At 48.7% G+C, this 21,665-nt stretch overlaps 1 protein-coding gene across 1 annotated transcript in view; it reads left to right on the top strand.

Annotated features, from left to right (window-relative positions):
- Positions 1–19,682: 19,682 nt before the first annotated feature.
- The window catches only part of Dh31 (diuretic hormone class 2), a 149,739-nt gene continuing 147,756 nt past the window's right edge, over positions 19,683–21,665 (top strand). Inside the window, exon 1 of the mRNA XM_045768472.2 lies at positions 19,683–19,877. The gene's annotated coding sequence lies outside the window, so the exon portion shown is untranslated. The remainder of the gene's footprint in view (positions 19,878–21,665) is intronic.

Genomic DNA, 21,665 nt, shown 5'->3' with positions numbered 1-21,665 from the left:
TTATGTCTATTGCGAATCTCTGTCCATCACCCTTGACCACTGTCCATTACCCATCCCGTTGACCAACTATTCAACACCTCCCCCCTTACCAACTGTCCAACACCCCCCCCCCCTCCCCTGACTACTGTCCAACACCCCCCCCCCCTCCCCTGACTACTGTCCAACACCCCCCCCCTCCCCTGACCACTGTCCAACACCCCCCCTCCCCTGACCACTGTCCAACACCCCCCCTCCCCTGACCACTGTCCAACACCCCCCCCCCCGACCACTGTCCAACCCCCCCCCTCCCCTGACCACTGTCCAACACCCCCCCCCCCTCCCCTGACCACTGTCCAACACCCCCCCCCCTCCCCTGACCACTGTCCAACACCCCCCCCCTCCCCTGACCACTGTCCAACACCCCCCCCCCTCCCCTGACCACTGTCCAACACCCCCCCCCTCCCCTGACCACTGTCCAACACCCCCCCCTCCCCTGACCACTGTCCAACACCCCCCCCCTCCCCTGACCACTGTCCAACACCCCCCCCCCCTCCCCTGACCACTGTCCAACATTCCCCCCCTCCCCTGACCACTGTCCAACACCCCCCCCCCCTCCCCTGACCACTGTCCAACACCCCCCCCTCCCCTGACCACTGTCCAACACCCCCCCCCCCTCCCCTGACCACTGTCCAACACCCCCCCCTCCCCTGACCACTGTCCAACCCCCCCCCCCCCTCCCCTGACCACTGTCCAACACCCCCCCCCCTCCCCTGACCACTGTCCAACCCCCCCCCCTCCCCTGACCACTGTCCAACACCCCCCCTCCCCTGACCACTGTCCAACACCCCCCCCCCTCCCCTGACCACTGTCCAACACCCCCCCCCCTCCCCTGACCACTGTCCAACACCCCCCCCTCCCCTGACCACTGTCCAACACCCCCCCTCCCCTGACCACTGTCCAACACCCCCCCCCCTCCCCTGACCACTGTCCAACACCCCCCCCCCTCCCCTGACCACTGTCCAACACCCCCCCCCCCTCCCCTGACCACTGTCCAACATTCCCCCCCTCCCCTGACCACTGTCCAACACCCCCCCCCTCCCCTGACCACTGTCCAACACCCCCCCCTCCCCTGACCACTGTCCAACACCCCCCCCCCCTCCCCTGACCACTGTCCAACACCCCCCCCTCCCCTGACCACTGTCCAACACCCCCCCCCTCCCCTGACCACTGTCCAACACCCCCCCCTCCCCTGACCACTGTCCAACACCCCCCCCTCCCCTGACTACTGTCCAACACCCCCCCCCTCCCCTGACCACTGTCCAACACCCCCCCCTCCCCTGACTACTGTCCAACACCCCCCCTCCCCTGACTACTGTCCAACACCCCCCCCTCCCCTGACCACTGTCCAACACCCCCCCCCCTCCCCTGACCACTGTCCAACACCCCCCCCCCCCCTCCCCTGACCACTGTCCAACACCCCCCCCTCCCCTGACCACTGTCCAACACCCCACCCCCCTCCCCTGACCACTGTCCAACACCACCCCCCCCTCCCCTGACCACTGTCCAACACCCCCCCCCCTCCCCTGACCACTGTCCAACACATTCATTCATCTACTTTTACCCACATCTTATACGTCCTTGAATCCATGTCTCACTCTCCATCAATGTCCTCCCTCCCAGCTCCCTCCCCGACATGCTCCTGCAACAGTGCGCCTCCCAGGAGGGCACACACACACACACACACACACACACACACACACACACACACACACACACACACACACACACACACACGCACACACACATACACACACACACACACACACACACACACACACACACACACCAATTCTGTGGCGCGGGTTCGATTCCCGCACGAGGCAGAAACAAATGGGCAAAGTTTCTTTCACCCTAAGTGCCCCTGTTACCTAGCAGTAAATAGGTACCTGGGAGTTAGTCAGCTGTCACGGGCTGCTTCCTGGGGTGTGTGTGTGTGTGTGTGGTGTGGGAAAAAAAAAAAAGTAGTTAGTAAACAGTTGATTGACAGTTGAGATGCGGGCCGAAAGAGCAAAGCTCAACCCCCGTAAAAACACAACTAGTAAACACAGGACCAAAGAGCCAAAGCTCAACCCCCGCAAGCACAATTAGGTGAGTACACACACACACACACACACACACACACACACACACACACACACACACACACACACACACACACACACACACACAACCTACAAAATCCTCAGGGGAATCGACCGGGTAAACAAGGATAAACTATTCAACACTGGTGGGACGCGAACAAGGGGACACAGGTGGAAACTGAGTACCCACATGAGCCACAGAGACGTTAGAAGGAACTTTTTCAGTGTCAGAGTAGTTAACGGATGGAATGCATTAGGCAGTGATGTGGTGGAGGCCGACTCCATACACAGTTTTAAATGTAGATATGATAGAGCCCAGTAGGCTCAGGAATCTGTACACCAGTTGATTGACAGTTGAGAGGCGGGACCAAAGAGCCAGGGCTCAACCCCCGCAAGCACAAATAGGTGAGTACAAATAGGTGAGTACACACACACACACACACACACACACACACACACACACACACACACACACACACACACACACACACACACACACACACACACACACACACACACACACACACACACTCACACACAAGCAGCTTAGCGTCCTCCACCCTTCGTCTGAACTTTATTAAACAACACGAAGAAAATGCAGATCAAGGAAGGAGGAAGAGAGGAGGAGGAGGAGGTATAAACGCATCATTCTGTTTTGGTCTGTTTATCCCAGTTGTGAAGCCTTGAGGGTAGGGGGGGGGGAGGTTATTACACCGTTGCAAATGGTCATTCAGGTGGTCAATATTACACCCCAGGTGTGTGTGCTGGGGGGGGGGGGAGGGGGGGAGTCAGCCACCCTCACATCGAATATTGCTTCAGTAAGAACGGCTAAATTGGCGATTTGGAATAATTAGTAAATAATTAAATGAGCGAGAGGAAACATGTAGAGATTCTGGTGAGAGAGAGAGAGACAGAGAGAGAGACAGACAGAGAGACAGACAGACAGACAGACAGACAGACAGACAGACAGACAGACAGACAGACAGACAGACAGACAGACAGACAGACAGACAGACAGACAGACAGACAGAACACCCCCCCCCCCCACCAATCTCTTGCTTCATTTGCAAAACTGAGCTCAATTACCAATCGTCCCGTCGACGCCTGGGAAGACTTCCTCCCTCCACGACGCTAAAAGGTCCCGTCCAGCGGGTGTTTGGTGTGGGTGTTGCCTGTGCACACGGGTGTACGTCAACACTCCAGGTGTACACTACACGGGACGTCAACACTCCAGGTGTACACTACACGGGACGTCAACACTCCAGGTGTACACTACACGGGACGTCAACACTCCAGGTGTACACTACACGAGACGTCAACACTCCAGGTGTACACTACACGGGACGTCAACACTCCAGGTGTACACTACACGGGACGTCAACACTCCAGGTGTACACTACACGGGACGTCAACACTCCAGGTGTACACTACACGGGACGTCAACACTCCAGGTGTACACTACACGAGACGTCAACACTCCAGGTGTACACGACACGAGACGTCAACACTCCAGGTGTACACCACACGAGACGTCAACACTCCAGGTGTACACCTAACGAGACGTCAACACTCCAGGTGTACACTACACGGGACGTCAACACTCCAGGTGTACACTACACGAGCCGTCAACACTCCAGGTGTACACTACACGAGACGTCAACACTCCAGGTGTACACTACAGGAGACGTCAACACTCCAGGTGTTCACTACCCGAGACGTCAACACTCCAGGTGTACACTACAGGAGACGTCAACACTCCAGGTGTACACTACAGGAGACGTCAACACTCCAGGTGTACACTACCCGAGACGTCAACACTCCAGGTGTACACTACAGGAGACGTCAACACTCCAGGTGTACACTACACGAGACGTCAACACTCCAGGTGTACACCACACGAGACGTCAACACTCCAGGTGTACACCTAACGAGACGTCAACACTCCAGGTGTACACTACAGGAGACGTCAACACTCCAGGTGTTCACTACCCGAGACGTCAACACTCCAGGTGTACACTACACGAGACGTCAACACTCCAGGTGTACACTACACGGGACGTCAACACTCCGGGTGTACACTACACGAGACGTCAACACTCCAGGTGTACACTACAGGAGACGTCAACACTCCAGGTGTACACTACAGGAGACGTCAACACTCCAGGTGTACACTACACGGGACGTCAACACTCCAGGTGTACACTACACGAGACGTCAACACTCCAGGTGTACACTACACGAGACGTCAACACTCCAGGTGTACACTACACGAGACGTCAACACTCCAGGTGTACACTACACGAGACGTCAACACTCCAGGTGTACACTACACGAGACGTCAACACTCCAGGTGTACACTACACGGGACGTCAACACTCAACACGGCACTGTCCTCAGACGGTGGACAGTGCCAGTGTGGCACTGTCCTCAGACGGTGGACAGTGCCTGTGTGGCACTGTGGGGGACTCGGAGTCCATTCGTAACTCCCAACAAAGCTCAACAGTGCCATCCATCAACATTGTCCCGGGCTCAAGCAGGTCATATATTCCTGCTAGAGCATTCAAAAGAGAGTCGGGGAATGTACGTGTATTGTGAACGTGGTTCTTTATGAATATACGCGTGTATGCCTGCATGTATGTATGTGTATTTATGTTTATTTATCTGACAATATGAGCGTATATTCTCACAGTGCTATAAATAGGCCTGAACTACAATTGCCCTAAGGATATTTTTCTTCTAAATGATAATCAGGATCCTATCACTTACCCCCACCCCACACACACACAGACACACACGCACACACATACAATGTATATATATATATATATTTACATACCTTGTGTATATATAGCGAAGACAACGCTGTGTGTAGTTTGAGTCCAGTTATACAGGACTGGCCAATGCCTGTATCTTATTTATATTACTATAGAACTTTAGGACGCTCCTAGTCAACGGTGTTTCTGTGGGACTCCTGCTCGCCTCGTGGGGGCCTTGTTGACGTCGCTTAAACTCCGAGCTGGTGGCGCGGCCTTGTTGACGTCGCTTAAACTCCGAGCTGGTGGCGCAGCCTTGTTGACGTCGCTTAAATTCCGAGCTGGTGGCGCGGCCTTGTTGACGTCGCTTAAACTCCGAGTTGGTGGCCCGGCCTTGTTGACTTCGCTTAAACTCCGAGCTGGTGGCGCAGCCTTGTTGACGTCGCTTAAATTCCGAGCTGGTGGCGCGGCCTTGTTGACGTCGCTTAAACTCCGTGCTGGTCGCGCGGCCTACTGGCCTGATGTGAATACATTTATTCGTGTTTATATTTAACCAACGGTACATTTATTTTGTATTTAATAAAATAATATAGTTAAAATGTATTAAGTAATTAGTGTGTAACGTGAATTTATTGATTATGCATGTTTGACCTTCTGTAACTTGTCATGTGAAGAAAGGCTCTTAATCTTGTTATAAGTTAATTATCCTATGATTCCCAAATAATTTTGGCTTGTAATAAGCCAGATACACTTCCCGGTATTAGCTAAATATAATCTAACTCATGCTATTATATTACTAGATTATACTAGCTAGGTATTAACTAGCAATTTCGTACCTCTGGTTTTAAACGAAAATCACGTCGCCTTTATTTGAAACATTAGCAATAGTGTTACTGACGAGCAATAGCCTCCTGACCTGCATCAGTGATCTCAGGTTCATTCTCTACTTGGGCTGGATGGTAGAGCGACGGTCTCGCATCATGCAAGTCGGCGTTCAATCCCCGACCGTCCAAGTGATTCGGCACCATTCCATCCCCCACCCCACCCCCGTCCCATCCTAAATCCTAATCTTGACCCCTTCCAAGTGCTATATAATAGTCTTTAAAAGGCTTTAAGTGATTTTAAAGAACGGTAAGTTGCTTAAGAAAGAGTGGTAATTACCCACAAATAATTGGTAATGACCCACAAATCCTAAGTCCTATTTCCAAACCAGTATTTACCCAGGTCTTTCCTGAATCTAAACCTATCCTTCTCCATTCTTTCGAGTTGTACCATTCGTGGACGTCAAACATGTGTCGTCCCCAACTCTTCGTCGTTTAAGACAACGTAAATGATGCTTTCTTGATCCCTGTTTATAATGGAGGTCTCTAATTCCTGGGCTTAACTCTGTGGTCCTTCTCAGGAAGTGTTGAAGAGACCTGACGACCATTGTGCTGTGTGGCGACTAAAAGTGAACTGTATAGTTCAGATGAGGCCTAACAGTAGCAATATAATATTGAGTTATATTATGATCGTCATAATAACATACTGAACAGCCCCCAAATATACTTTTTCCCTTAAAAAGGGCTCAGGACTAATGTGAATTGCCAGTGTATGTATATATATACATACACGACGAAGATGGGTATACATCGCTGTGTATATGCTATTAATTGCTTTGTTACTAACACTTTTGGGTATAAATATCCCGCTTGCCTCATACCCAACATTGATTTTTGTGCTCAAGACCGCTAGTAATCAGCCTCCCAGGGGGCAGTGTTCGCGTTCAGCTCTCGCAACATTATCCTGGTGAAATGTTCTATCTATTAAATGTGCTCACTTACTGCTCACTTCAAGTCTCACTTACTCAAGTGCTCACTTACCTCATCCTTACATTCCTTTAGCACCCTGGCAAAGACCTCGTCTGGTCCTTGCTGGGGGCTTTCACTTACCTTTCTGTTAAACAACTTCTTCCGTAGAAACGACGAACTCATGCAACTTGTCGCCTTCACATCACCTGCAAAGATTTGTTTGGCATTAGTAAATAAAAACATTTTCTTCGTAGGTAAATACAAAGGAAATGTTCTTATACAAATCGTCACTCATTTCTTTGACATTTCTTTGTTCCTGGTGTTCTTTCCCGGAACAATCAGTACTGGTATAGTGACCAGTACTGTAGAGGGTGACCAGTACTGTAGAGGGTGACCAGGTCACACTACAGTACCCACTACAGTACCCACTACAGTACCCACTACAAGCAGGGGACAGGATGGGAACCAACCTACAATAGCGTCTCTCGACCTGACATACTTGAGAGTAATTTCGATGACAAAGAGTTGAGTTATTTATTCATGGAAGAATTTCCAACAAGAATAGGGAGGTGGTGCATGGAGATGAAGCAGAGGGAGAGAGAGAGAAGACACACAGACAGACAGACAGACATGTCTCCCCCTCACCGTTACTCGCTGTTTCCAGTTTCACAGATACTCCCTTATCCACTGGAGCACCTTACGTTTTACTCCTGTCTGTTGCTCCAACTTTCGTAACAGCCGTTTTATGAGGTACTGTGTCAAAGGCTTTCTGACAGTCCAAGAAAATGCAGTCTGCCCACCCTTATCTTTCTTGCCTAATTTTTGTTGCTTGGTCATAGAATTCTATTAAACCTGTGAGGCACGATTAACCATCCCTGAACCCATGTTGGTGGTGCGTCACAAAACTATTTCCCTCCAGATGCTCTACGAACCTTTTCCTCACGATCTTCTCCATCACCTTGCATGGTATACAAGTTAGGGAAACTGGCCTGCAGTTCAGTGCCTCTTCCCTGTCACCCTTTTTGTATATTGGGACTACATTAACTGTCTTCCAGCTATCCGGTAGGTCTCCTGTTTCCAGTGACCTGTTATACACGTACAGAGTGGCACGCTTAGTGCTTCTGCACCTTCTTTTAGAATCCTCGGTGAGATTCTGTCAGGCCCAACAGCCTTTGTCACATTCAGCTCCAACAGATTCCTTTTGACCTCATCACTGGTGAGGTCAAATTCCTCCAAGGTTGCTTGTTTGCGTCATTTAGTGCAGGGGCTTCTCCTTGTTCTTTTGTGAAGACCTCCTGGAATATATTGTTGAGTTCTTCACACACCTCCTTGTCGTTCTCTGTGTATCTATTCTCCCCTTTTTTCAGTTTCATCACTTGTTCCTTCACTACTGTTTTCCTCCTGATATGGCTGCGGAGCAGCTTTGGTTGGGTGTTAGCTTTACTCGCGATGTCATTTTCAAACTGTCTCTCTGCTTCCCTCCTCACTCTGAGGTACTCATTCCTGGCCCTCTGGTATCTCTAGTGTGCTGGTATTCCTGTAGTTTCTCCATGTTCTTTAACTCAATTGCTTCGCTGCCTGACATTCCTGTATGTGTGTGTGTACTCACCTATTTGTACTCACCTATTTGTGCTTGCGGGGGTTGAGCTTTGGCTCTTTGGTCCCGCCTCTCAACTGTCAATCAACTGGTGTACAGATTCCTGAGCCTACTGGGCTCTATCATATCTACATTTAAAACTGTGTATGGAGTCAGCCTCCACCACATCACTGCCTAATGCATTCCATCCGTTAACTACTCTGACACTAAAAAAGTTCCTTCTAACGTCTCTGTGGCTCATGTGAGTACTCAGTTTCCACCTGTGTCCCCTTGTTCGCGTCCCACCAGTGTTGAATAGTTTATCCTTGTTTACCCGGTCGATTCCTCTGAGGATTTTGTAGGTTGTGATCATGTCTCCCCTTACTCTTCTGTCTTCCAGTGTCGTAAGGTGCATTTCCCGCAGCCTTTCCTCGTAACTCATGCCTCTTAGTTCTGGGACTAGTTTAGTGGCATACCTTTGGACTTTTTCCAGCTTCGTCTTGTGCTTGACAAGGTACGGGCTCCATGCTGGGGCCGCATACTCCAGGATTGGTCTTACATATGTGGTGTACAAGATTCTGAATGATTCCTTACACAGGTTCCTGAACGCTGTTCTGATGTTAGCCAGCCTCGCATATGCCGCAGACGTTATTCTTTTTATGTGGGCTTCAGGAGACAGGTTTGGTGTGATATCAACTCCTAGATCTTTCTCTCTGTTCGTTTCATTAAGTACTTCATCTCCTATTCTGTATCCTGTGTTTGGCCTCCTATTTCCACCACCTAGTTTCATTACTTTGCATTTACTCGGGTTGAACTTCAACAGCCATTTGTTGGACCATTCACTCAGTCTGTCTAGGTCATCTTGTAGCCTCCTACTATCGTCCTCAGTTTCAATCCTCCTCATAATTTTTGCATCATCGGCAAACATTGAGAGAAACGATTCTATACCCTCTGGAAGATCATTTACATATATCAGAAACAGTATAGGTCCAAGGACTGACCCCTGCGGTACTCCACTCGAAACGTCTCGCCAATCTGAGACCTCACCCCTCACACTGACTCGTTGTCTCCTGTTACTTAGGTACTCCTGTATCCAACGGAGTACCTTCCCTTTCACTCCAGCCTGCATCTCCAGTTTTTTCACTAGCCTCTTGTGTGGCACTGTGTCAAAGGCTTTCTGACAATCCAAAAATATGCAGTCTGCCCACCCTTCTCTTTCTTGCCTTATTTTTGTTGCCTGGTCGTAGAATTCAAGTAACCCTGTGAGGCAGGACCTGCCATCCCTGAATCCATGTTGATGCTGTGTTACAAAGTTCTTTCGCTCCAGATGTTCCACTAGCTTTCTTCGCACAATCTTCTCCATCAACTTGCATGGTATGCAGGTTAGGGACACTGGTCTGTAATTCAGTGCCTCCTGTCTATCCCCTTTCTTGTATATCGGGACTACGTTAGCTGCTTTCCAAATTTCTGGCAGTTCCCCTGTTGCCAGTGATTTGTTATACACCATGGAGAGCGGGAGGCACAGTTCTTGTGTGTGTGTGTGTGTGTGTGTGTGTGTGTGTGTGTGTGTGTGTGTGTGTGTGTGTGTGTGTGTGTGTGTGTGTGTGTGTGTGTGTGTGTGTGTGTGCGTGCGTGCGTGCGTGCGTGCGTGCGTGCGTGCGTGCGTGTGTGTGTGTGTGTGTGTGTGTGTGTGTGTGTGTGTGTGTGTGTGTGTGTGTGTGCGTGCGTGCGTGCGTGCGTGCGTGCGTGCGTGCGTGTGTGTGTGTGTGTGTGTGTGTGTGTGTGTGTGTGTGTGTGTGTGTGTGCGTGCGTGCGTGCGTGCGTGCGTGCGTGCGTGCGTGTGTGTGTGTGTGTGTGTGTGTGTGTGTGTGTGTGTGTGTGTGTGTGTGTGTGTGTGTGTGTGTGTGTGTGTGTGTGTTCTAAGCAAGCATGCCAGAACTCCTGCAGCTAACACAGTTAATCGAGCACTGTGAAAATGCAAGAGACACGCTGGCGCCGATATCTCAGTCAGCCCTGAGATGCCTTACGTCGCCTCAGTCACCGCCAGTCTCAAGTCACCAGTACAAATGTATAACAATACACAACATTAACCAATAGATAGCACAAGGGGGTATATACACTGAGAGGTGTACTCTAGTTGTCAGTGTATTCACTACTACATACACTGAGAACTACAAGAGTTTACTACAATCCTGACCTAAGCTTAGGATTAAAGTTTATCAGTTGGTTTACTGTAGTGGCTATAATAATCCTTTAGTTACTCTTAGTTGTTGATTTAACCATAATCTTAACACCAAACAAAACCTAATGAGCCATTCGTAGTTTATTTCGTAAAGTTGCATTTTACATCTCGGCTTTATTAATGTGTACGAAACCGTGCTTTATATTCACTTGGTAAGACGAACACATTTTCGAACGGCTTAAATTTTCTGTTACAAACTATCACGCATTATGGTTATCATTTGTTTATTCAAAGTTTTGAAACAAGTGTTATCAAAACTTCTATTCTTACTATAATTACTTATTATTGTATTTATCTATACTGTTGGTGCAGGTGATCTTGGTCAAGCCAATAATAATAATTGCTTCCATACTTATGTATCTGCCAGTTCAATGTTTCAAACAGAAAATGTTAATTTCACTAAGGGCTCACTATAGTATTCCTTGGAACTTTTTTTATCCGTGTAGCTCAATCTTAAACAACAACAACAGGAGGCTATCGAGTGCGAAATTTAAGGGAAAGGAGAAACTTCTGCTGTCTGGTCAATGTTACAACCCTGTATTATCCGGCGAGTGTTATATTAACCGGTGGGTATTATATATGGAACTTGTCCAGTCTTAGTATGCAAATCTTTATCTGTCAATGGAAATGTCTGAGGTTGGAGGCCAGTCGCTTGGGGCTAGTTTCACCCAATCTTTACCAGTAATTGTTGCTGGGTGCGTGCCCAACATGGGTGTGTCGGGATTGGTGTCGAAGAAAACAGTTTTAAGTGATACTGGACCCCCATGGGTAATATTGTAATACCGCATAGCTCGCCTGAATGATAATATCGGAAAGTGTATGCAGTGACTGCTCAAAATTTTAAAAAATTCTCATCATAATATTTAGCCTTTAACCCCACAAAAATTACATTTTGTTTTCCCCTTAGACCTTACGGCTTGTGTTGATGGAACGAGGGAAGAGTTCTTACAGCGCTATAGAGTAGTGTTGTTGTAGGAAAAGGTGGAAAAGAAAGGAGAAAGACAGGGAGGGAGGGAGCGAGTGGGATGGTGGGAGAGAAGGAAGAGGAGTGAGAGGTCGGTAGAAGACCTTGGTAATGCCAGCTAACTCTTGTAATAAATTAATAAATTCCTTCCTGCAATGGACCTAGACTTGTGTGCATGACACACTGCAAGTTTTATCTTTATCCGGCACTGGAAGCACCGGGTCGTATCCCTTCCATATGTGGATGTTACATATGTATTACCTTAAAAACTCGTTAAATATAATGAACCATTAAAAACACATTCAAATAATATTTATCAGTTTCACAGAAATTCTCAGCTGATAGATGTCATCTTTAAATATTAATATAAATAAGCACAAATATGTCATATAGAAATTATTCCACATTTTGAGATTCCTCAGCTCTTTATTACGAGAAGTTGAATATATGTTAGAAACTGTGCCTGATCTATAATATTATAGAATGTCACACTACTTACTAATAAAGTCATATTATAAAAAGTAAATTAATTATTGATACGTCAGAGAACTGATAACAACGAAACGTCTGTAAAAATTAAGAATTAATTAATACGGATTGCTAACTGGCCTGGATTGGTATTTTAATCCAGTCAAATGTAATGTAATGAAGATAGGTGTAGGGAGCAGGAGGCCAGATACAAGGTATCATCTGGGAGATTAAATACTTCAAGAATCAGAGAGAAAGACCTGGGGATTCATCTCACGCCAGACCTGTTCCCTGAGGCCCATATCAAGAGGATAACATCAGCGGCATATGCCAGGCTGGCCAACAAAAGTAGAAACATGTAGAAACTTATGTAAGGAATCATTGAAAACTTTGTATACCACGCATGTCAGACCATTCCTGGAGTATGCAGCTCCAGCATGGAGTCCATATCTCGTCGAGCATAAACCTAAATTGCAGAAGGCTCAGAGGTTTGCCACCAGGACTAGTGCAAGAACTGAGGGGCATGAGCTACGAGGAGAGTACACGGGAATTAAACCTCACGTCGCTGGAAGACAGAAGAGTTAGAGGGGACATGATCACCACATACAAGGAATTGATAGGGTAGATAAAGACAATTTAATTTACACAAGGGGCACACGCACTGGGGGACACAGCTGGAAATTGAGTGCCCAAATGAGACATAAAGATGCTAGAAATATTTTTTTTAGTGTCAGAGTGGTTGACAAATGGAACGCATTAAGAAGTGACATGATTGAGTCTGACTCCATACACAGCTTCAAGTGTAGATATGATAGAGCCCAGTAGGCTCAGGAACCTGTACACCAGTTGATTGACGGTTGAGAGGCGGGACCAAAGAGAGAGAGCTCAACCCCCGCAAGCACAACTAGGTGACACACCCACACCCACCCACCCACACACACACACACACACACACACACACACACACACACACACACACACACACACACACACACACACACCACCACCATTAAGCATCATATTTGTTGGTAAAAGCATGTCGCCACTTGCAGGAGTATTTCTGGAGCTTGTTAGCGGCTGCTGGAGCAGTGTTCAGTTATCTTATTACCTCCACAGCCTCCACACACATGAATATGAAGGAGTCTTTACTTCAGGTCAACTCCTTATAATTAGGGCGGTGTAAGCCCCAGGGCCGGGCTGTTAGGGACCCACCATTAGCCTCGCTGGGGTCTCGAACCCTTGTGGGTCCTGACGCCTCTCTTAGGCTCCACTCTGACACTTGGGGTACGTTGGTAATATCTTTCACGAAGTAACAGTTCCGTTGGTCTACCCCTTACCATATACCTGTTGTGTTCCCTACCTGTCAACACCCAGAATACACACCCGTAGCAGTACGTGGTCCACACCTGTCAGCGCCCAGATTACACACCCGTTAGTCCGCCCTCCAAAAATGGGGTAGTAAATGTAAGGAGACAAATAAGTGCAATTATGTACTATTCATAGCAGTCAGGAATTGTACTTATTTTCACTTAGTATTAAATCGTAGTCAAATATATTGTGAATATTTGAGTTTACCTGAAAAATTGAATAGAAAACCTCACCTAACCGCCTTACTTTTTGAAGATAATAATTTTATTGCTTCTTAATTACAATTAATACTTAACCTATAGCTATATTGATATTACAGTTTTATAAAATTAATAAAACAAAACTAAAATATATCAATAAATTGTAAAGAAACTAAGGATATTTAAAAATTTTGTATAAAATCCATATTGTTTAATAAACCTGAAAAAGACATTCTTGATATTTAAAACTTCTGAAGAGCAAATTTATAACTTTATCCTAAAATTTTCAGTATTTTAACAGAAAACGAGGAGGATTAAATCTGGGGAGGGAGTTGGGTAAATGTAACAGCCCCATAAGTGCAATTATACACTGTTTATGACAGTAAGAAAATGTACTTATTACACTTAATATTGAATCGTACTGTCAATTCGGAGGACGGGTTGTATCATCCAAGTATAGGATGATAGCTACGTTGGTTGTCTCGTGGAGGCCAGTGGTGACGGGTTCGAGACCCGTTGACCTCAAGAGGGTTATTAAGGCCATCAGATTAGCTTATTGACCAGCCTGCCTGCAGGTATACTGTGGTGCTGAATATATTCCGGAACCAAAGTAAACTTTTAGTGTACATGCACCGAGGAGCTGGTGGGTATACCTCTGTGGTTGATGACTCTACAGCGTCGAGTTTACTACCTGTCTCCTTAGTACGTCGCTTTCTTGACGGAGTCGCCCACACCGTAAGAAAATGTGAAGTGTTAGTCAGTCCTAAAACGTCATAATATTGACGTTTTCTATGACCGTGTCTCGATAGGTTAAGTGGGTTGATTGGGTGCGTACGTCTTTGGTTAGGCTATAAACAGTTGTATTTTTGTACTGATTGGCACATTCGGTTAAAATAAATGATTGGAACAGCCTACTTGCATGTTGCTCTTGCAATAACTCATTAACGATTACTGAAGCGATTATCAAACTATTAAACGTTGTTGTATATCGGAGATATCAATGAGGTCCAATTAGCTCGTTAAGGAGTAGTTAGCTTTAATCGCAGATCAACCACAGAAGAGTTCACATCGTAATTAAACAAAAATTTTTGCTTGGTGATTTTAATGAAGAATATTTGGCACTGTGGTTAAGGAATTATTGCCATAGAGTGCCACACAGGTGCCACTAATGCTCCTCCCTGCTGGCAGACACTGGCACTCCTACGGGGTCTCGGTACTTGTGAAGTAGTCGCGTTTTCTGTTATAAAACTCCACGGTAACCAATCGCCACGTTTCACTGTTTTCCCCTGACACTACCTAGTAATTGGGAAGTCTTGGGTACTGTGTAGTCCTGATTCTACTTCCCTCGGACGTGACGTCAGCCAGGACCAGGAAACGTCAACCAGGACCAGGAAACGTCAACCAGGACCAGGGGACGTCAGACAGGACCAGGGGACGTCACCCAGGACCAGGAGACGTCAGACAGAACCAGGAGACGTCACCCAGGACCAGGAAACGTCAACCAGGACCAGGGGACGTCACCCAGGACCAGGTGACGTCAAGTGGCCATGGCTGGCCAGACAGGTTGCAGGATGAGGGGCCCCGGTGAGCCACACGGGGCCACGTCGTCACGTCCTGGCCTCACCTAGGGACAAACACCATCTCCTTCATTGTTGACTTGGTTAACACACACACACACGCCTCCGTCGGCGCCTCCCGGAGGCCCAGGCGTCTTGAAGATCAGTGCAAGGATCCCGCTAGGCTGCTATAGGGTCGTTGGGGGCGTAATGGAGTAGTTAAGTGTAGTTAGTTGTGGCTTGTTAGTGGCTACAGATGATGTCTCTCAATGTTTGGGTTACAGTACACGTTATTCTATTAATGGTGGTAGGCCTGTCATTCTACCATGACAGGCCTACCATGCCTGGCAATTCTACCATGCCTGTCACACTCTCATGTCTGTCATACTCCCATGTCTGCCATACTCCCATGTCTGTCACACTCCCATGCCTGTCACACTCCCATGTCTGTCACACTCCCATGTCTGCCATACTCCCATGTCTGTCACACTCCCATGCCTGTCACACTCCTATGTCTGCCATACTCCCATGTCTGTCACACTCCCATGTCTGTCACACTCCCATGTCTGCCATACTCCCATGTTTGTCACACTCCCATGCCTGTCACACTCCTATGTCTGCCATACTCCCATGTCTGTCACACTCCCATGCCTGCCATACTCCCATGTCTGTCACACTCCCATGCCTGTCACACTCCCATGTCTGCCATACTCCCATGTCTGTCACACTCCCATGCCTGTCACACTCCTATGTCTGCCATACTCCAATGTCTGTCACACTCCCATGCCTGCCATACTCCCATGTCTGTCACACTCCCATGTCTGCCATACTCCCATGTCTGCCATACTCCCATGTCTGTCACACTCCCATGTCTGCCATACTCCCATGTCTGTCACACTCCCATGTCTGCCATACTCCCATGCCTGTCACACTCCCATGTCTGTCACACTCCCATGCCTGTCACACTCCCATGTCTGCCATACTCCCATGTCTGTCACACTCCCATGTCTGTCACACTCCTATGCCTGTCACACTCCCATGTCTGCCATACTCCCATGCCTGTCACACTCCCATGTCTGCCATACTCCCATGTCTGTCACACTCCCATGTCTGCCATACTCCCATGTCTGCCATACTCCCATGTCTGCCATACTCCCATGTCTGCCATACTCCCATGTCTGTCACACTCCCATGTCTGTCACACTCCCATGTCTGCCATACTCCCATGTCTGCCATACTCCCATGTCTGCCATACTCCCATGTCTGCCATACTCCCATGTCTGCCATACTCCCATGTCTGCCATACTCCCATGTCTGCCATACTCCCATGTCTGCCATACTGCCATGCCCGTCTACCTTGAGCATTGCTGCATATACATATTCTGATTATAAATGTCCAGTTTGAGTGATTATGAAGGTGATAGTAATGTCTTGAAATGTCATCACAAAATAGAGAACAAAACAATTTATATAAGTTTGTAGAAGTTAAGATGTAGGAAACACCTGGGTAAATACTGGTTAAGATTCAGGAAAGACCTGGGTAAATACTGGTTAAGATTCAGGAAAGATTTGGGTAAATACTCATTTGGAAATGTGGGTTGTTGATTTATTGTACCAATTACTGGGAAATATAATAGATGACGGGTTGCCAATTATTTCAAGCGTAGATTAGGCATGTATATTAATGGGTTTGAGTGGATATATATAGGAGGTGCCTCGTATGTGCCTGGATATATATATATATAGGAGGTGCCTCGTATGTGCCTGGATATATATATATATAGGAGGTGCCTCGTATGTGCCTGGATATATATATAGGAGCTGCCTCGTATGTGCCTGGATATATATATATATAGGAGGTGCCTCGTATGTGCCTGGATATATATATATATAGGAGGTGCCTCGTATGTGCCTGGATATATATATAGGAGCTGCCTCGTATGTGCCAAGTGGTATTCAACACTGTCCTCAACTTCTTACGTCTTTGTGGGTTTAGTAAATTCTTAGTAATTCAGTAAAGTTAAATTATTCTTAGTAAACGGACGGAATTATCAGGAAAAAGTGCCAAGCCATTACGACTATATAGCACTGGGAAGGGGTCAGGATAAGGATTTGGAATGGGACGGGGGAAGGAATGGTGCCCAACCACTTGGATGATCGGGGATTGAACGCTGACCTGCATGAAGCAAGACCGTCGCTCTACCGTCCACCGCAAGTGATTGGACGTAAAGTGACCCAAACTCAGCAGTGTAATCTAAGTGAGCCAGCCAGAGGCTTAGGGCCCGCCCAGTGAGCCAGCCAGAGGCTTAGGGCCCGCCCAGTGGGCCAGCCAGAGGCTTAGGGCCCGCCCAGTGGGCCAGCCAGAGGCTTAGGGCCCGCCCAGTGGGCCAGCCAGAGGCTTAGGGCCCGCCCAGTGGGCCAGCCAGAGGCTTAGGGCCCGCCCAGTGGGCCAGCCAGAGGCTTAGGGCCCGCCCAGTGGGCCAGCCAGAGGCTTAGGGCCCGCCCAGTGGGCCAGCCAGAGGCTTAGGGCCCGCCCAGTGGGCCAGCCAGAGGCTTAGGGCCCGCGCAGGAATATCCCTGCAAAAAAAAAAATAGGTGTCGTTAAGAGCAATAATTGTTATATTGTCTACCAATTCTTCTAGATATGAATCCTAGTATCATAATATTTTATTTCAAAAAAGATTTACATGTAATTTTTTGGCTTACGTTTCCTGATAAATCGTGACTACCAGATATTTCTGTCAATTACACCATTGACCACCTGACATCTGCCAACATCCTGGTGAGGGAGCCAGTCGGCCGAGCGGACAGCACGCTGGACTTGTGATCCTGTGGTCCCGGGTTCTATCCCGGGCGCCGGCGATAAACAATGGGCAGAGTTTCTTTCACCCTATGCCCCTGTTACCTAGCAGTAAAATAGGTACCTGGGTGTTAGTCAGCTGTCACGGGCTGCTTCCTGGGGGTGGAGACCTGGTCGAGGACCGGGCCGCGGGGACACTAAAGCCCCGAAATCATCTCAAGATAACCTCAAGAAGATCCTCAGCGCCCCACACACTGGTCGGCATTAACCTGTCAATCTCCACGTTAACCACTCATCAGAAACATCAAATGTTGACCATTTTGGCTTCATTCCCTCGCCCTACTTATTGACCGTCTGTAAATTGGTCAATATTGCTCCTCAAAACCAGAAAATAAATTAATTTCTGCTGTTTGTGATACTTCCTTTCACAGGAGCCATGTTGGTCGCATGTGACGAACCCGACGAATAATTGTTAATTAACTGAGGACGAGAACAAACACTGTTCTTCACTACTGCACACGAGAACAAATACTGTTCTTCACTACTGCACACGAGAACAAATACTGTTCTTCACTACTGCACACGAGAACAAATACTATTCTTCACTACTGCACACGAGAACAAATTTTGCAGCCGGGGGGTCAATCAGAGACCGGGCCTCCTGGCGTTAGCACATTGCTCAGGGAAGGTGGCATATACCTCAGTCTCTCAATACATGTGTAATAATCTCGAAGATAAAGTTATCTTTTTGCCCCCTCCCCCTTATGATAGACATGAGAGTACTAGGGATGCCCAGGACCACCTTATTGTAGAGCAATCAGGGTGACTGATGCCCAAAACTACCATCATTTAGGGGCGGGAAAGTGCCAGGGATGGCATTATTATGCCTTGTATGTGTGTTAGGGGGGTGGGGGAGGCTGGTGGCGGTCTCTACCACAATCTTAGGGAAGTTGATAAAGATGGTGGTTGCCATAGGCGCTGGAAAGAGGTGGTTGGCGTGGGTACAAGCGAGGATTTTTATGTCTTCGTCCATTGCCATGCAGCCACCGTCCAGTACTGCCAGACCTACCGTCCAGTACTGCCAGACCTACCGTCCAGCACCAGCAGAGGACCCCACCCCCACCCCCCCCCCCCCCCACCCCCACCCGTCGCAGCACCAATCACTGGGATAAGACTCTGTCAGTCGTTCCTCTCCCCTTCAGCGGCCATTATGGATCGTTCCACCATTTGCTACACAAAATAAGAATATATTAAAATGCTGAGAGAGGCAGACTGTGCACATTCCAGCAGCGCACACACCACAGGTGCCACCAGAACACTTCACTCTTTTTTGTGGCTTTTTACTGGCTGATGACCATGGGGGCTGGTCTGACGTCACCATGACGTCACGTGGCTCCTCCCCCCTGCCCCCTTCTCTGTCCCCCCCCTCCCCCCTCCTCCTCCAAATCCTCCCAGATCTCCGCTCTTCCATATCCTCCCTTCAAATGCCTTCTTCAATTAATCGTGTTATTAATGAACTGGGTGTTTGTTATTCATCTTGGAGGGAGAGTGAGTTGTGTAGCGTAAATGGGTCGTTAAGAGTATGGTCACGTGGGGGTAGTCTGCCCTGCTGCTCCTCGTTCGCTACTGGCTCGTGTCAGCGCTCGTCAGCGGGTAAAAAGCACCAATATCTCACCTAGAATCACTTAATATGTCAGACAAGGTGATGGCGTAGGTGGACCAGTGTGGGGGGGAGTGGGCGGGGCCTGGTGTAGGGGGGGAGGGTGATTGGAGGGGGTTGTGGAGTGGGGGGGCTTGTAGGGGGGGGTGTATGGGGCGGGGGTATATAAGCGGGGTCAGGCGGGAGCTGACGACTCCTGCACGGGCGTCGGTCTGGTGAAGAGGTCCGCTGCTGCCGCTACGGTGTGTCCCGCTCTGTGACTCGCTACCAATTGCGGAACCACCACCACAACCACCACCACAACCACCACCACACGGGGACACTTCACCCACCTGCTGCTGCTCCTGTCATCCATCTTGTCGCCAGGACGACGGTCTCCCGTAAGTACTTTCTCTCTCTTATCTCTGTTAGTGTATGTGTGTCTTGCTGGTCCGGGCCTCCTGTGGGAGTGCCGCCGGGGGCAACTGGCACTCCCACAGGTAAGTGTCGCCAGGAAAGTGACTGGAGCACCTGGCAGCTGTTACTGTCGCCGCCTTGAGGAGGGAGGGAGGGATAGTGACCATCTTCTGAGACTGTAATCACCGTAACTAGAAAGGGAAGTACCGGCGTACTATACTAGATGCTTCATCAACGTCGCTTATTGCTCGATTGGTCCTTTTGATGGTTAATTGGTTGTTAGGGTAATAGGCGTGGTTGTGTCGAGGGCGGCACCAGGTGTGTGGTGCCACACTGGTGCCAGGTGTGTGCTGCCAGGTGTGTGGTGCCACGCTGGTGCCAGGTGTGTGCTGCCAGGTGTGTGGTGCCACGCTGGTGCCAGGTGTGTGCTGCCACACTGGTGCCAGGTGTGTGGTGCCACACTGGTGCCAGGTGTGTGGTGCCACACTGGTGCCAGGTGTGTGCTGCCACACTGGTGCCAGGTGTGTGCTGCCACGCTGGTGCCAGGTGTGTGGTGCCACATTGGTGCCAGGTGTGTGGTGCCACACTGGTGCCAGGTGTGTGGTGCCACACTGGTGCCAGGTGTGTGGTGCCACACTGGTGCCAGGTGTGTGGTGCCACACTGGTGCCAGGTGTGTGGTGTCACACTGGTGCCAGGTGTGTGGTGCCACATTGGTGCCAGGTATGTGGTGCCACACTGGTGCCAGGTGTGTGGTGCCACATTGGTGCCAGGTATGTGGTGCCACACTGGTGCCAGGTGTGTGGTGCCACATTGGTGCCAGGTATGTGGTGCCACACTGGTGCCAGGTGTGTGGTGCCACATTGGTGCCCAGCTCACACCTCATTAACGAGTGTGTGTGTGTGTGGCTGGTTCCGCCCCCCCCCCCCCCGGAGAGGACAATTAGCCCACCGATAGTTAACTATTTACCCCCCCCCCCTAATTACCCAGCAGCCATTACTGTAGTAGTTAATTGTAAACCAAACAGTTTACCGATAGTTTGTGCGCTAAACTGCACGTAACTGGTGGCAGGCCTGGTCGAGGACCGGGCCGCGAGGACGCTAAGCCCCGAAATCATTTCATCTCAAGATAGGACACAATGTTATAGTGGTGAGGAAGATAGTTTCGGCGGCCTCTTGACCGGGCGAACAACCTGATGTGAAATTTTTACCTCTGACAGGTTAAACTTTACTATTCCAGTCAAGGCAATAGTTTCACAGTACTCCCAGATGTTACTATGAGTGTCACAGTACTCCCAGATGTTACCATGAGTGTCACAGTACTCCCAGATGTTACTATGAGTGTCACAGTACTCCCAGATGTTACCATGAGTGTCACAGTACTCCCAGATGTTACTATGAGTGTCACAGTACTCCCAGATGTTACTATGAGTGTAACAGTACTCCCAGATGTTACTATGAGTGTAACAGTACTCCCAGATGTTACTATGAGTGTCACAGTACTCCCAGATGTTACCATGAGTGTCACAGTACTCCCAGATGTTACTATGAGTGTCACAGTACTCCCAGATGTTACCATGAGTGTCACAGTACTCCCAGATGTTACTATGAGTGTCACAGTACTCCCAGATGTTACCATGAGTGTCACAGTACTCCCAGATGTTACCATGAGTGTCACAGTACTCCCAGATGTTACTATGAGTGTCACAGTACTCCCAGATGTTACTATGAGTGTCACAGTACTCCCAGATGTTACTATGAGTGTCACAGTACTC

This window comes from Procambarus clarkii, chromosome 10 (assembly GCF_040958095.1).
Source record: "Procambarus clarkii isolate CNS0578487 chromosome 10, FALCON_Pclarkii_2.0, whole genome shotgun sequence".
NCBI lineage: Eukaryota > Metazoa > Arthropoda > Malacostraca > Decapoda > Cambaridae > Procambarus > Procambarus clarkii.
Note: the sequence above shows the minus strand (reverse complement) of the source record. Positions and strands in the feature narration are given on the sequence as shown.